Here is a 14,840-nt window from a genome sequence, read left to right as displayed (position 1 = left end):
AAAGAATCAAAAGCAGGAACTCAAACTAATATTTGTAAACCAATGTTCATAGCAACATTATTCACCAGACCAAAGGTGGAAAAACCCAAGCATCTACCAACAGATGAAAGGAGCTGGGCATGGTAGCTCATGCCTGTAATCCCAACACTTTGGGAGGCTGAGGCAGGAGGACTGATTGAGGCCAGGAGTTCAAGACCAGCCTGGGCAACATAGTGAGACTTCATCTCTACAAAAAAAAGAAAAAATTTTTTTAATTAGCCAGGTATGGTGGTACACACCTGTAGTTCCAGCTACTTGGGAGGCTGAGGTGGGAGAATCATTTAAGCTTAAGAGGCCAAGGCTGGGCCGGGCCCAGTGGCTCACGCCTGTAATCCCAGCACTTTGGGAGGCCGAGGTGGACGGATCACGAGGTCAGGAGATTGAGACCATCCTGGCTAACACGGTGAAACCCCGTCTCTACTAAAAATACAAAAAATTAGCCAGGCGTGGTGGCGGGCGCCTGTAGTCCCAGCTACTCAGGAGGCTGAGTCAGGAGAGTGGCGTGAACCTGGGAGGCAGAGCTTGCAGTGAGCCGAGATCATGCCACTGCACCCCAGCCTGGGCGACAGAGCGAGATTCCATCTAAAAAAAAAAAGAGGCCGAGACTGTAGTGAGCTACGATTGCACCATCGCACCCTAGCCTGGGCAACAGACCAAGACCTTGTCTAAAAAAAAAAAAAAAAAAAAAAAAAAGAATGGATAAACAAAATATGGTATATATAGACAGTGGAATTTTTTTTTTTTTTTTTTTTTTTTTTGAGATGGAGTCTTGCTCTGTCTTCCAGGCTAGAGTGCAATGGCATGATCTTGGCTCACTGCCACTTCTGCCTCCCAGATTCAAGCAATTCTCTTCCTCAGCCACTCGAGTAGCTGAGATTACAGGCATCTGCCACCACGCCCAGCTAATATTTGTATTTTTAGTAGAAACGGGGTTTCACCATTTTGGCCAGGCTGGTCTTGAACTCCTGACCTTGTGATCCACCCACATCAGCCTCCCAAAGTGCTGGGACTACAAGAGTGAGCCACTGTGCCTGGCAGATGATGGAATATTATTTAGCCATCAAAAAGGATGAAGTGCTGATACATGCTACATGCTACAGCATGGATGAAACTTGAAAACATTATGTTCAAAGAAAGAAGCCAAACACAAAAGGACAAATATTGTATGATTCTACTTATATGAAATTTTTACAACAGACAATTATGGAGACAGAAAGTAGATTAGAAGTTACCGGGGCTGAGGGGATGGCAGAATAGTGGAGTTACTGTTTAATGGCTCACTGAGGCTTCACCCTCCGGGGCTCAAGCCATCCTCCCACATCAGTCCCCCAAGTAGCTGGGACCACAGGCACACGCCACCACCACCACACCCAGCTGATTTTTTATTTTTTATGGAGACTGGTTTTCACCACGTTGCTCAGAGTGTTCTCAAACTCCTGAGTTCAAGTGATCCACCTGCCTTGGCCTCCCAAAATGCTGGGATTACAGGCATGAGCCACCTTGCCCAGCCTTTATAATGCAATATACTAAAAATTTTTCACACTTTAAATGGGCCAATTGTATGGTGTGTGAATTATATGTCAATAAAGCTATTTTTTAAAATCATGTTTTCCCTGGAGTTCTTAATGGCAACTTATTTTCACTGCCTTTCCTTTTAAGGCCCCAACTTTTTTTTTTCTTTTGAGACAGAGTCTTGCTCTGTCACCCAGGCTGGGGTGAAGTGGAGTGATCTCAGCTCACTGCAACCTCCACCTCCAGGATTCAAGCAATTCTCCTGCCTCAGCCTCCTGAGTAGCTGGGATTACAGGGGCCTGCCACCACACCGGGCTAATTTTTGTATTTTCAGTAGAGACCGGGTTTTATCATGTTGGCCAGGCTGATCTTGAACTCCTGAGCTCTTGATCCTCCCCCATCGGTCTCCCAAAGTGCTGGGATTACAGGCGTGAGCCACCGCGCCTGGCCTAAGGTTCCAACTTTTAAGGTGAGTCCCTGCCACAAGTACAGCCACTACTCCCCACCCCCCGCCCACTCCCTGAGACGGGAGTCTTGCTCTGTTGTTCGGCCTGGAGTGCAGTGGTGCAATCTCAGCTCACTGCAACTTCCGCCTGCCAGTTCAAGCCATTCTCCTGTCTCAGGGGGAGTTACAGCCACCACTTTTTTAGATGGTTGTCAACGGGGGGTGGTTTCGATGTTTGAAGAGAGAAAGCATTTGCCTCCCCCTGCTGGCCACTAAGAGAACAATCTAAATTAGGAAGAGAAACAGCTTGTCAATTGATAAACCTCTGCTTAAAAAAAATGACAAATTAAGACAAGCATGTGATTAAAACACTTTACACAGCTCAAAAGGGCTTTACAGGGAAAAGCAAATCTCCCTCTTTTCTCAGTCCCCACAGCCAATATCTTTCTCATGCTTCTTTCCAGGGATATTCTATGTGCCACACAGGTGAAAATATGCCAGACACTGGCTGCATCTTTTTTTATTATTATTATTTTATTTTTTCGAGATGGAGTCTTGCTGTGTCGCCCAGGTTGGAGTGCAGTGGCGCGATCTCGGCTCACTGCAACCTCCGCCTCCCGGATTCAAACGATTCTCCTGCCTCAGCCTCCCGAGTAGCTGGGATTACAGGCGCCCCCCCACCACGCCCCCAGCTAATTTTTTTGTATTTTTGGTAGAGATGGGGTTTCACTATATTAGCCAGGACGGTCTCGATCTCCTGACCTTGTGATCAGCCCACCCCGGCCTCCCAAAGTGTTGGGATTACTGGTGTGAGCCACCTGCTGGATTTTTTTTTTTTTTTTTTTTTGAGACAGTCTCCCTCTGTCGCCCAGGCTGTAATAAAATGGTGAGATTTTGGCTCACTGCAATCTCTGCCTCCTGAGTTCAAGCGATTCTCCTGCTTCAGACTCCTAAGAGTAGCTGGGATTACAGGCGTCCACCACCATGCCTGGCTAATTTTTTCGTATTTTTGGTAGAGACGGGGTTTCACCATGTTGGTCAGGATGGTCTCAATCTCCCGACCTCGTGATCCACCCACTTTGGCCTCCCAAAGTGCTGGGATTACAGGCTTGATCCAGCGTGCCTGGCCCTTTTTATTTATTTATTTATTTTTTATTTTTTCCAACAGGATCTCACTCTGTCACTCAGGCTGGAGAGCAGTGACTCAAACATGGCTCCCTGCAGCTTCAACCCCTTAGGCTCAAGTGATCCTCCTGCCTCAGTCCCCCAAGTAGCTGGGACTAGAGGTGTGCACCACCACATCCGGCTAATTTTTATATTTTGTGTGGAGACATGGTCTCGCCATGTTGCCCAGGCTGGTCTTGAACTCCTGGGCTTAAGCGATCCTCCTGCCTTGGCCTCCCAAAGTGCTAGGATTATAGGCATGAGCCACTATGCCTGGCCCATACTGGCTGTTCTGTACTTTGGTTTTATTCCCTTAACGTGTCTTGGAAATTGTTCCATGTCAGTGAAACACTTTTCTCTTTCTAAAGGCTGGGATGTATTCCACCGTTGAAATTTTCAGCCAGTCGCCTACTGGTGAACATTTAGGTTGTTTCTAGTCTTTGACTTTTACGAGCAAAGCTGCTTGATCATCTGTGAACGTTGCCCTTTGTGCAAGCGCGTCATGATTTCTGGGGCATAACTGAGCGCTGACTTTGTGCATACGCTATCACTTTAACCACATGCCAACCCCTGAAGTAGGTATTACAATCTCCATTTTACAGAGGAACAAACTTACAGAGGTTAGGTAATTTGCCCCAAGTTGCCCAGGAAGTAAGAACCCAGGTCTGGGATCAGGGTTGATGGTAGCCCATCAGCGCTTTTGTGCAAATTAGGAAAAGGTATAACCCCACCCCAGGATGAGGGGTTTGGCAGATGGAGGTGAGCTGGATGTCTGATTGAACATTTAGCCAGGTGCTATGCGCAGTGCACAACCTGCCAAACCCTTCCCAGTGGCGCTGTGGGGTTCTTGAGTTGTCACCTGAAGGTGAATTGTGGGTTCGGGTCTGGAGGTCAGTGAAAAAGTGATGCATGCGAACTGGATAAAGACCAAGTGTTTGTTTGCATTCATTCCATTCATTCAACCACCATCTCCTGAACGTCTGTGTGCAGGGCCCATGGATACACAGAGAAGCAAGTGGAAATGGCCCCTGACCCAATCCAGCCCCCTACCAGCAGAAAAAGAGACCCACGGCCGGGCGCGGTGGCTCAAGCCTGTAATCCCAGCACTTTGGGAGGCCGAGACGGGCGGATCACGAGGTCAGGAGATCGAGACCATCCTGGCTAACACGGTGAAACCCCGTCTCTACTAAAAAAATACAAAAAACTAGCCGGGCGAGGTGGCGGGCGCCTGTAGTCCCAGCTACTTGGGAGGCTGAGGCAGGAGAATGGCGTAAACCCGGGAGGCGGAGCTTGCAGCGAGCTGAGATCCGGCACTGCACTCCAGCCTGGGCGACAGAGCAAGACTCCGTCTCAAAAAAAAAAAAAAAAAAAAAACAGAAAAGAGACCCACGGCAAAAGGCAGCCCAAAGGGAAAAGGTGTTTCATGTGGGCAGAGAAAAGGCCCACAGGCTGGGAGGCAGGTGACACAGCTCTGGGGCTACTGGTTCTGTGACTTTCAGCAAGCCACTAATCCACTCTGGACTCAAATTAGACTTGGACAAGCACCTTCTATCTGCAGGCTGCCAAAGAGAATAGAACAGAAAATGCCAGTCAGTATGCCTGGCACGCAGGGTTAGCATTGCTGTGTGAAACTTGATTATGTGTGTGTGCGCGCGTGTGTGTGTTTAGGTCTGAGTCAGAGATGGATTTTTTGTTTTTGTTTTTTCTCTTTTTGAGACGGAGTTTCACTCTCGTTGCCTGCGCTGAAGTGCAGGGGCGCAATCTCGGCTCACTGCAACCTCTGCCTCCGGAGTTCAATTGATTCTCTTGCCTCAGCCTCCTGAGTAGCTGGGACTACAAGCACACGCCACCATGCCCAGCTAATTTTGTATTTTTAGTAGAGATGCTGTTTCTCCATGTTGGTCAGGCTGGTCTTGAACTCCTGACCTCAGGTGATCTGACCACCTCGGCCTCCCAAAGTGCTGGGATTACAGGCATGAGCCATGGCATCCAGCCTAGTCAGAGATGGATTTTCCATGACACTAATAGACCTTGAATTCCAGGGCCCCTCCCTTATCTTCGGAGAGGCCCTAGCAATGTATTCATATGTTCAACAATTTGCCAAAGTAAGAGGATTTTTCGTTTGTTTTTTTGTTTGTTTGTTTTCGAGACGGAGTTTCACTCTTGTTGCCCAGGCTGGAGTGCAATGACATGATCTCACTCACTGCAACCTCCGCCTCCCAGGTTCAAGCAATTCTCCTGCCTCAGCCTCCCGAGTAACTGGGACTACTGGTGTGCACCACCACACCCAGCTAATTTTTGTATTTTTAATAGAGACAGGGTTTCACCATGTTGGTCCGCTCGCCTCGGCTTCCCAAAGTGCTGGAATTACAGGCATGAACCACCACGCCCAGCCCAAAAGTAAGAGTTTTAAGTCACAATCACGGCCACTGCTATCTCTTTACACTGACTTGCTCTCTGTCACACTCTCCCTGGTGAAGGGGATACTGAGGTGGCCATAAGCATTTTTGAGAACCCACTAATGGGAGGTTGAGTTGGGCATACACTTAATTTGAAATTGGTCAGGCGTGGTGGCTCACACCTGTAATCCCAGCACCTTGGGAGGCTGAGGTGGGTGGCTCACTTGAGGTCAGGAGTTCAAGACCAGCCAGCCAGCCCAACATATAGTAAAACCCCATCTGTACTAAAAATACCAAAAAAAAAAAATTAGCCAGGTGTAATGATGGGCACCTGTAATCCCAACTATTCGAGAGGCTGAGGAAGGAGAATCACTGGAACCCAGAAGGCAGAGGTTGCAGTGAGCTGAGATCACGCCACCGCACTCTAGCCTGGGCAACAGAACAAGACTCCGCCTCAAAAAAAAAAAAAAAAAATTGAAATCACTGGGTTATAGTTATAAGGTTCACAGTCACTTCTATGAATAGTTACGTGATTGCTAGTGACCCTAGTGTAGGAATGGCTTCCAGAAATACTCCTGGTACCCCCCTGACACACCTGGTATCCTGACCTAAAGGTGCAGGGACAGGGATCGCTCTGTGACCACGGAATACATCCTAGACGCCCGACATAGGAAGAATATAGTCCTGGGAGGAGAAACAAGGTCTGCATTGTAGGGAAGCAGAAGTTTGTAGAAAATTCTTCAAATTTATCAGATGCATTAAATTATAAATGGGCTGGGCGTGGTGGCTCACTCCTATAATCCCAGCACTTTGGGAGGCCAAGGCAGGTGGATCACAAGGTCAGGAGATCGGGACCTTCCTGGCTAACACCGTGAAACCCCATCTCTATTAAAAATACAAAATATTAGCCAGGCATGGTGGTACGTGCCTGTAGTCCCAGCTACTTGGGAGGCTGAGGCAGGAGAATTGCTTGACCCTGGGAGGTGGAGGTTGCTCTGAGACGAAATCGCACCACTGCACTCCAGTCTAGTGGACAGAGCAAGACTCCGTCTCAAAAAATAAATAAATAAATAAATAATAGAAAATAAAATAAAATAAAATCATTGCTACATAACAAGCATGTGGCCCAAAATTGTAGGAAAAAAAATGTATTACAGTGGCATATCAGGTGCTTAAAGTAAAAATATCTTATTGTTCTGATTTAATAATTATGGTATTTGCCAACATTTTAAAGTTTTTAATTTGTTTCTCACTCTAAATAAATATATAAGCAGGGCGCAGTGGCTCACGCCTGTAATCCCAGCACTTTGGGAGGCCAAGGCAGGTGAATCACCTGAGATCGGGAGTTCGAGACCAGCCTGACCAACATGGAGAAATCCGTCTCTATTAAAAATACAAAATTGGCCAGGCGCGGTGGCTCAAGCCTGTAATCCCAGCACTTTGGGAGGCCGAGACGGGTGGATCACGAGGTCAGGAGATCGAGACCATCCTGGTGAACACAGTGAAACCCCGTCTCTACTAAAACTACAAAAAACTAGCCGGGCGAGGTGGCGGGTGCCTGTAGTCCCAGCTACTCGGGAGGCTGAGGCAGGAGAATGGCGTGAACCCGGGAGGCGGAGCTTGCAGTGAGCTGAGATCAGGCCACTGCACTCCAGCCTGGGCGACAGAGCGAGACTCCGTCTCAAAAAAAAAAAAAAAAAAATACAAAATTAACTGGGCGTGGTGGCGCATGCCTGTAATCCCAGCTACTCGGGAGGCTGAGGCAGGAGAATCCCTTGAACCTGGGAGGCGGAGAGTGCGGTGAGCCAAGGTCGTGCTATTGCGCTCCAGCCTGGGCAACAACAACGAAACTTCGTCTTAAATAAATAAATACATACATACATACATACTTATATAATTTTGCATCAGTCATTTTATATCATTTTTTCTTAGAAGTTCCCCAATTTTTTTACAAATTTCAGGCTCCACAAAACCTGAATTCACCCCATCCTGATGTAAAATGTATTTCTTTTTTTTTTTTTGAGACGGAGTCTTGCTCTGTCACCATGGCTGGAGGGCAGTGGTGCCGTCTCAGCTCACTGCAACCTCTGTCTTCCGGGTTCACACCATTCTCCTGCCTCAGCCTCCTGAGTAGCTGGGACTACAGGCGCCCGCCACCACGCCCGGCTAATTTTTTTGTATTTTTAATAGAGACAGGGTTTCACTGTGTTAGCCAGGATCTGCCTCGGCCTCCCAAAGTGCTGGGATTACAGGCGTGAGCCACCGTGCCCGACAAAATGTATTTCTTAAATTGGATATCTGCCAAAAAAAGATCGAAAAGCTCTGGACTAGACAGATGATCTCAAAGATTTCTTTTTTCTTTTTTTTTTTTTTTTTTTTTTTTTTTTTTTTTTTGAGATAGAGTCTCGCTCTGTCGCCCAGGCTGGAGTGCAGTGGCCGGATCTCAGCTCGGCCATGTACATGTTATTTCTAACTTCCAGCAACAGAGGCTGGAGAGGTGAAGCGACTTACCCAGTCACACAGCTCTGCACTCTCCTGCCCCGCACTTCCTCCCCTCCAACGTTGTCATGCTCCCCGGTTCTAAAGATTTTAGTTAGCAGGCTGGGCGCAGTGGCTCACGCCTGTAATCCCATCACTTTGGGAGGCCGAGGCCTGCAGATCACTTGAGGTCAGGAGTTCGAGACCAGCCTGGGCAACATGGTGAAACCCCGTCTCTACTAAAAGTACAAAAATCAGCCAGGTGTTGGTGGCAGGTGCCTGTAGTCCCACCAACTCGGGAGGCTGAGGCAGAAGAATCACTTGATCCCAGGAGGCGGAGGTTGCAGTGAGCCGAGATTGCACCACTGCACTCCAGCCTGGGTGACAGAGCGAGATTCCATCTAAAAAATAAATAAATAAATAAATAAATTAGCCAGGCACGGTGGCTTGTGCCTGTAATCCCAGCTACTTGGGCAGGCTGAGACAGGAGAATTGCTTGAACCCGGGAGATGGAGGTTGCGGTGAGCTGAGATCAAGCCACTGCACTCCAGCCTGAGCCACAGAGTGAGACTCCATCTCAAAAAAAAAATTGATTTAGCAAACACCATCTACCCTGACCCACCTTTGGGGAGGAAATTCCTCCTCATTCTCCATTCACTTCCCCTTCTGTCTCACCCTCATTCAGCCACCTGTCAGATAACTGGTCTCTCGGCCTCCTCTGCAGCACTTTAAATAAACCCACACAGCACTTCGGACAGCCCCGCCAGCCTACAGCTTCTTGGCTGACTGTCTTTGTGGCACCATCCAATCTGAAAGTATACTGTTCATTTATGGACTGAGTAATTTACTTGAATGTAAATTCTACCAGGGCAGGGCCTTGCCTCTCTTACTCCCCCCAACTTCCTCCCCTCTCCTGCCACAGGGCTTGGCACAAGGTGGGCGCTGAATCATTAATTGCTTTCTTGTGTAACCTCGACCTCAAAGTCATGCTGTAAACTCCAAGTGCTAGATCACAAGAATGAAAAGTAGCAACTGTCCGTCAGACAACTAACACGGGGCAGTATCTGCATATTGCCTTCCCATTGGTGAAATCCGCTGTCTCTAGTTTCCTTCTGGCCAGTGGGGTAAGGGCATAGTATCAGCCTCAGTGTCCACACCCCTGTAATTTACATCTTCCTACTCAATGAAAAGGTGTGGGGCGGGGTGGGGAAAAGGGAGTTGCCCAGACTCTTCATTCCCCAGCTCTTTCTGTCCCCCAACTGGTTGGTACACAATTCAGTCACTGGCAAACATGACCCTGTCTGGTACACCTGAGTACCTAGAGTAGGGAAAGGCTGATATTATGAAGAGCTGGGGCAGAGGAGGCTTGGGACCAGAGTCCTACTCTGCAGCAGAGATGGTCCACACCATGTAATCAGACCTTGAGGTGAGTCTACATAAGCTCATCTCAGATCTAAGGTCCTTGGGGAGCCAGAGCAGGCAGGAACAGTTGGCTTGGGGAGCATGAGATGGACTGAGCAGAGGTTAGGTTCTCTAACTTTGGGCGGACATTCCCGGGCTGGCTAACTACAGCCTTGACCTCCTGGGCTCAAGGGATCCTCCCGCCATATGGAGTAGCTGGGACTATAGGTGCATACCACCACACTCAGTGCTGAGCTAATTTTTTTTTTTTTTTTTTTTTTTCTGGTTGCCCAGACTGGTCTCAAACTCCTGAGCTCAAGTGATCCTCCTGCCTTGGTCTCCCAAAGTGTTTGTATTACAGTCATGAGCCCCCTGTGCCTGTGCCCAGCCTCTCCAAGGGGTTTTGACATGGTGGTCACCTAGAGGAAACCAGCACAGTACAGCCTGCAGTACCTTGGAAGTCAAGCAGAACTTGGCCCCAGCTCCCCATTTATGGCTTCAGGCAAGAGTTTTTGTAACCATACTGGCCCTCTAGTTTCCTCCTCTGTAATTTGGGAAGACTAATACCTACCTTAAAGTACTAGTATGATACGGCTGGGCGCAGAGGCTCATGCCATTAATCCCAGCACTTTGGGAGGCCGAGGCAGGCGGATCACCTGAGGTCAGGAGTTTGAGAGCAGCCTGGCCAACATGGTGAAACACCGTCTCTACTAAAAATACAAAAATTAGCCGGGCTAATTTTTACCCGGGTGGCAAGTGCCAATAATCCCAGCTACTTGGGAGGCTGAGGCGAGAGAATCGCTTGAACCTTGAAGTTGGTAGTTGCAGTGAGCCGAGATCGCACCACTACACTCCAGCCTGGGCAACAGAGCGAGACTCTGTCTCAATAAAAGAAAAAAGAAAAAAAAAAAAAGAAAAGTACTGGTATGATACAGATGAAAAAGCCATGGCACATAGTGGATGAGTCAATAAATGGTAGCAAATTATCTTGATTTGGAATCAGATCAAAGGTAGTGAAATGAACTGTCACATGGGAGATTCCCAACTGCCCCTCAATCTTCCCAGGACATGAAAAAGCCCAGTGAACAAATCCATTTCGTTAGTGGCCACAGTCCCTTCACTCCCACCCTGAAATGGCCCAGCTTTCCCTTGCAGCAGATTTTTTTTTTTTTTTTTGAAATCTCACTCTGTTGCCCAGGCTTAAGTACAGTGGCATAATCATGGCTCACTGTAGCCTCAACCTCCTGGACTTAATCCATCCTCCCACCTCAGCCTCCCTAGTAGCTGGGGCTACTGGCAGGCGCCATCATGCCTCGCTAATTTTTTTTTTTTTTTTTTTTTTTGAGACAGAGTCTCACTCTGTTGCCCAGGCTGGAGTACAATGGCACAATCTCAGTTCACTGCAACCTCTGCCTCCCAGGTTCAAGCAATTCTCCTGCCTCAGCCTCTCGAGTAGCTGGGACTACAGGCACGTGCCACCACGCCCGGCTAATTTTTTGTATTTTCAGTAGAGACAGGGTAGGGTTTCATCATGTTTGCCAGGATCTACTGACCTCATGATGATCCGCTTGCCTCTGCCTCCCAAAGTGCTGAGATTACAGGCGTGAGCTACTAGCCCTTTTTTTTTGAGATGGACTCTTACTCTGTCGCCCAGGCTGGAGTGCAGTGGCGCGATCTCAGCTCACTGCAACCTCCCAGGTTCAAGCAATTCTTGTGCCTCAGCTTCCCGAGTAGCTGGGATTACAGGCACGTACCACCACACCCACCCAACTAATTTTTGTATTTTTAGTAGAGACGGGGTTTCACCGTGCTGACCAGAACATGAACAGGCTGGTCTTGAACTCCTGACCTCAAGTGATCTACCCATCTTGGCCTACCAAAATGCTGGGATTATAGGCTTGAGCCACCCCGCCCAGCCTGCTTCTGTGCTTTCCATCCTTTGACGGCAGGGACTTGTTCTAATGTGGGCTCTTGTGATGGAGACACGTGGGGGCCTTGGCCAACCACATCCTTGCTCAGAGTCTCAGATTTCTCATCTGTAAAACAGGAAGAATAGAACTTAACTCTGAGGTCTGTGTGAACATCAAAGGCAATAATGACAACCATGGTCCTCTGTGCCCCCCTCCCCTGAAGTTCTCATGCCCAGAAGGGTCATGTAGGATCTGACTGGAGTCACAGGGGCTGAAGTTGGGGCCATGCCTCAGTCTGTTTCCTGAACCTTCTACAATCCCCTTCCAAGAAAGAATTGCATGTCCTCCCCCATATCTCTCCTCCATGTTTGCAAGGATGCCCACCTCCCCAGCTCCTATTCCCTCGCCCCAGCCCTCCCTCATCAATGTTTCCAGTGTTGGAGGGGTTCTCCTAGGAAGGAGCTGAGGTGTTAAATCCTTAGAAGTCAGCATGGCTCAGGGGATTATAGCTGAGCTTTACCTGCCCTTCTCAGGGGTTCCTCAAGTCTCTCAGAGCAACACATTTGCTCATGGTGGGGAATGGGTGGAAACGGCTGCCACAGGCCAAATCCCTGCAGTTCCTCCAAGTTTCCTGTGTTGGTCCTCCTTCCGTTCAACATCCTTAGTTTCCTCCTACTGTACCTCCTACCCTGATTCCCAGTTTGGGCCAGGCCCTTCACACATAGACACAGCTCCTGAGCCTACCTTACCACGCTCTGCTCCCCAGAACTCAGAGGGACACCCTAGAGCCTTTGTTACAAGCACAGCCTGGCTCACCTCTCAAACCCCATACTCACTGTGCAATGTTGGGCATATTCATTCATTTATTTGATGCATATTTATTGAATACCTATTGTGTAAGAGTTACTGTTTTAGGACTCGGGGATATATTTTTAGTGAAGTAACTAAATAAAATCCCTTGCCCTTGTGGAGCTTACATTCTGGTAGGAGAGAGAGACACAAAACACAACAAAGAAATGATGTAGTGGAAATAAGCGTTCACGAGAAAAGTTCAGCAGAAAATGTGGTAGGGAGTATGTGGCAGGGGATTAATTTTGCAGACACACTTGTTCAAGATCATCCAGAAACAGTGAAGTCAGAATTCGCACCTAAATCAAATCTATGTTGTCTTTAAAAGTGACTCCTGGCCGGGCGCGGTGGCTCACGCCTGTAATCCCTGCACTTTGGGAGGCCGAGGCGGGCGGATCACAAGGTCAGCAGATCGAGACCATCCTGGCTAACATGGTGAAACCCTGTCTCTACTAAAATACAAAAAATTCGCCGGGCGCGGTGGCGGGTGCCTGTAGTCCCAGCTACTCGGGAGGCTGAGGCAGGAGAATGGCGCAAACCTGGGAGGCGGAGCTTGCAGTGAGCCGAGATCGTGCCACTGCACTCCAGCCTGGGCGACAGAGTGAAGACTCCGCCTCAAAAAAAAAAAAAAAAAAAAAGTGACTCCTGACAGCATAGATGTGTCCCTAAATGAATGCAGTAAATGCAGTGTGTTTTATTTCAGTAATAATTCATTTCAGGCTGGACGTGATGGCTTACGCCTTTAATCCTAACACTTTGGGTGGTCGAGGCAGGCGGATCACCTGAGGTCAGGGGTTCGAGACCCGCCTGGCCAACACGGCGAAACCCTGTCTCTACTAAAAATACAAAAATTAGCCGGGCATGATGGCGCATGCCTGTAATCTCAGCTACTCAGGAGGCTGAGGCAGGAGAATCGCTTGAACCCAGGAAGCAGAGGTCGCAGTGAACTGAGATCATGCCACTGCACTCTAGCCTGGGCGACAGAGTAAGACTCTGTCCCAAAAATAAATATAATAGGCTGGGCGCAGTGGTTTATGCCTGTAAAACTTAGAACTTCGGGAGGCTGAGGCGGGTGGATTACCTGAGGTCCAGAGTTCGAGACCAGCTTGGCCAACATGGTGAAACCCCGTCTCTACCAAAAATACGAAAAAATTAGCTGGGCATGGTGGCAGGCACCTGTAATCCCAGCTACTTGGGAGAGTAAGGGAGGAAAATCACTTGAACCCGGGAGGCAGAGGTTGTGGTGAGCCGAGATCGCATCACTGCACTCCAGCCTGGGAGACAGAGTGAAACTCCGTCTCAAAAACAAAATAAAACAAATATATATACATATAAAATTCATTTCAGCAATAAAGGACACAAAAAGCTATAAGTATACACTACGTTACAGCTTTTATCGAGGAATGCAATAAACATACGTATCACTTCCCTGTATAATCTCAATGGCCTGCTGGAGAGAATTTAGAAAAGCATCCCAGTTGCTGAATGGTTGAGTTTAGGGGAAAAACTGACCCAGCACAACCCCCTCATCTCCTGGATGAGGTTACTGCGTTTCTGCAAGGTGAATCGAGGTCAGTCGCCAAGGCAGAACCGGATTCGCCAGATTCCCTAGTCTTAGTCGAGCTTTAACCCTCCCAGGCACAGGACCGCTGGAGACGTCGCCACGGGCCGGTTTCCCAGCCGGCCAGGAGGGGGCGACAGAGTGTGATGGACCCAGGTGAGTCGGGGACCAGGAGCCGCCAGGTCGTGACGACACAAGGTGAAGGAAGTCTTTGATGGAGGGAGATACAGGAGAAAAGGCGCCGAGCTTAGGAAGTCTGTTCGTACTGTCCTCCTCGATTCTGGTCTGGCCCCCACTGCTATCTTCTTCCCACTGCTGGACCTTTCTAAAACAAAAGCCTGACTTTGCTACCATCCGTAAAACTAACGACACCTCCAACGTTGCTCACAGTGGAAAAAAAAAAAAGGCAGCAAAACATGGGACCTAGGTGATCTTGCCCCAGCCTAATTCCAAGATATCTCCTGCAAATAGATATCTATTTGCAGATATCTGGGAGCCGTATTGAAATACTTCCAATTCCCTGGACTTATTCTACTTTTTGGGGGGCCGGGGGTGGGGACGGAGTCTTGCTCTGTCGCCCAGTCTGAGTGCAGTGACGCAATCTCGGCTCACTGCAACTTTCACCTCCCGGGTTCAAGCGATTCTCCTGCCTCAGCCTTCTAAGTAGCTAGAAACACAGGCACGCCCGGCTAATTTTTTTTTTTTTTTAGTAGAGACGGGGTTTCACTGTGTTAGCCAGGTTGGTTTCGATCTCCTGACCTCGTGATCCGCCCGCCTCGGCCTTCATCTTACTTTTTCTCCCTGAATATCTTTTCGCACCAGCTCTACGTGGAGAAATCCGACTTTCAGCCAAATACAGTATCACTTTCTCTTGAAACCTCCCCTGACACGACCCCTCCCCTGACAACACTCCCACCCACCCCACCCCAGTTTGGGGGAGGAGCCCCCTCCTTTGTTCCCACTACCCCGTGGGCTTCCCCTATCACACTGTGTAATAAATATCTGGCCTTGTCTATCTCCTCCCGTGCCCTGTGCTTTGCATTTGCAAAGAGCTCATTAAACATTTACTGGATGAATGGAGG

The 14,840-nt window shown here is 48.6% G+C and overlaps 1 protein-coding gene across 1 annotated transcript in view; it reads left to right on the top strand.

Moving 5' to 3' along the window:
- Window positions 1-14,840, top strand: part of SH3BP1 (SH3 domain binding protein 1) — a 186,868-nt gene that overhangs the window by 110,190 nt on the left and 61,838 nt on the right. The window lies entirely within an intron of this gene.

This window comes from Macaca thibetana, chromosome 10 (assembly GCF_024542745.1).
Source record: "Macaca thibetana thibetana isolate TM-01 chromosome 10, ASM2454274v1, whole genome shotgun sequence".
Taxonomy (NCBI): Eukaryota; Metazoa; Chordata; class Mammalia; order Primates; family Cercopithecidae; genus Macaca; species Macaca thibetana.
This window is presented reverse-complemented; position numbering and strand designations above follow the sequence as displayed.